We start from the raw sequence: 2,441 nt of genomic DNA, 5'->3' as shown, positions 1-2,441 counted from the left end.
TAAATTTTTTAATGTTAATTAGTTTTGGTAAAGCTTTAATTTTGTTGTCTCAACATGGTAGCAGATTCTTAACTGATTTTTCAGGAATCAAGTCATATTCAACCAAAATCATTTTAATAAATTAAAGTGATAATTTTTTTATTTTTTGTAACGCGCAGAGCAACAAATAATATTTAAAAAAAAAGATTTATAACATTTTTTATTATCCTATAAATGGTAAAAGTTTTGGTCCTTTAAGATAAATATACTGAACTAGGCATATTCGGCCCTCATTAAGAAGAATTTAGGTAGTATTTCCTACTAATTTTTCAGATTTGCTCATGATTGTGATTAGAAACACCATTTCTTTAGTTTTAATTTATTGTAAAACAGTAAATGCAATAATTTTCTTATTTTGAATGTGCTGAAATATCGTATATTTAGACTTGGCAAATGGTTAACCGTTAACCTATTGGAAATGCTGTAAATTGTAATGATTTTGGTTTGTCACACTCTGTGTCAAAAAGAGCATCCTAAAGTGGCCAATTTTAGTTTGATATTGCTTTATAGGTTGGCACATTGAAAGGAATTAATTAATTTTTTTAGCGTCATTAAGCTCCTTGAAAATAACTAACAAGTAAAATTTTTTTTTTGAATAAGACGAAATTTTAACTGCTATCAATGAACCATTTTATTATTTGTTTTTCTTGGTTTAAAGTATATCTACATTGAAACAATTATTGTTGGGTCTTATTATAATAATTTCTTATTCTAAATATTTATCATTTACTTCTATATTTTGCTTTGGGACTCTACAAAACCTTCAAATTCCTCTTGTACCCAATCCTCAATGCTCCTTCCTTTGTCACAAATAAAATCATTCATAAAGACCTTAATGTTCGATATGCAACCAATTTAGACCCAACCAATTATCAATCCTTCCATTATAATTTCCCAAACCATCAAAACCTTCTAGTTTCTAATCTTGTTTCTCCTTCTATTCCTGACAATCCTCCGAGGTGCCTGAAAAGAAGATGGCCTCGGGACCTTCTAGTGTAGAAATATGATTAGAGTGCTGCCAATGGGTAGTTTCTCTACATGCCTGTATCGCTCCATTTCGAAGTATGCAAGAATAGCAATATATAAATAAAAAATAAAAAAGCTTCTAGATTTTAATACAAAAGAAGAAATGGCAGATAAAATTGGACCTACCTGTTTGAATGTTAATTAGTTTCAGTCAACCTTTAGTTACTTAAGTTTCAGGTGGTTGCATATATAAATTACAAAACTGAAGTATTTTCCTTGACACATATATATTTCAAAAACGGTTCATCCAATTTCTATTAAAGTTAAAGATTTGAGTAGGCATTGTCTAGTATAAATTCCATCTACTAGTTTCTTATCCTTGCGAAAAACTATTTTTCTGGAACAATCTAGGTTTCATCAACGGCTCGTATTGTAGATTTTACTCCAACAAAATAACATTAAGTAGCCTTCAAATATAGGTAATGATATATACAACATAAGTTTAAGAAAAAAGGACAGTAAAATTTAAATTTCACTACTCTTGCTCGACGGAAAGGTAGTGAGGAAGTCTGCCAACTATAAATGGAATTGAGAAGGTACATGAATAAATTAAAGAGCTGGTAAAGGTAACGCTCCTAGCAAAAATCAATGATGCTCCTCTTCATAATAAATCAAATTTTCATGCTCTGGGGCTTTTGTCTCATTTATAATTATTTCCTAAATGTTAGATTAGATACATTCCTTTACTTTTTATATTTACTATCCCAAAAATAAATTTAATGCGCCTTCATTCATTAATACATTGATTCCAATTTCTAAAGGAATTTCTGAATACTGCAAAATTTCAGTTTCTTCTTTGGGTGATCGTTAATTGAAAAATTTAAAATCAATGAAAAAAAGAAATTCTGTAATGAAATCAAAATATTGCACAAAAAAGGAAGATATTTAATTGTCAATAGAATAAATAAGGAACTAAAAATCGATTGTTTTAAACTAAACAAAACAAAAAGGATTTATAAATGTTCTTAAAAAAAATCGTTTTATGGACGATAATAATTAAGGATGTCTATCTGACCTTAAGTTGAGAATGTAGTTGTGTGGATGATGGCTTTTGGTGAATGACAGCAAAATGCCACAGTCGTAGATCGCAGTCCCCTGGTAGTTGATTTGGGTAGGAATCGAAAGCAGACACTGCAATATTTATAATTGGACAAGCGCTGGTAGTTGTTAAGAAGCCTCAAAGTCACTAACTGTTTAAGATATTACACTACAAATGATCAATTTTTATTAAAAGCAGCGCTATTAATTCCTTTATGATGAAGAGTTATAGTTGAATAACTATATTTAAAAATGATATTTTAAATTACAACTGTATAATTTACTGGAAGATTATTAATTGACCGTGTGTATAGATGAATGGAATATGGTCCGGGTGC

At 29.3% G+C, this 2,441-nt stretch overlaps 1 protein-coding gene across 1 annotated transcript in view; it reads left to right on the top strand.

Annotated features, from left to right (window-relative positions):
• Nucleotides 1–2,441, top strand: part of LOC112211432 (zinc finger protein 26) — a 68,026-nt gene that overhangs the window by 62,858 nt on the left and 2,727 nt on the right. The window lies entirely within an intron of this gene.

Source organism: Halyomorpha halys, unplaced genomic scaffold (genome assembly GCF_000696795.3).
Source record: "Halyomorpha halys isolate HHAL.00 unplaced genomic scaffold, Hhal_1.1 Scaffold395.1, whole genome shotgun sequence".
Taxonomy (NCBI): Eukaryota; Metazoa; Arthropoda; class Insecta; order Hemiptera; family Pentatomidae; genus Halyomorpha; species Halyomorpha halys.
The sequence above is the reverse complement of the archived record's forward strand: the minus strand, read 5'-3'. Positions and strand labels throughout refer to the sequence as shown.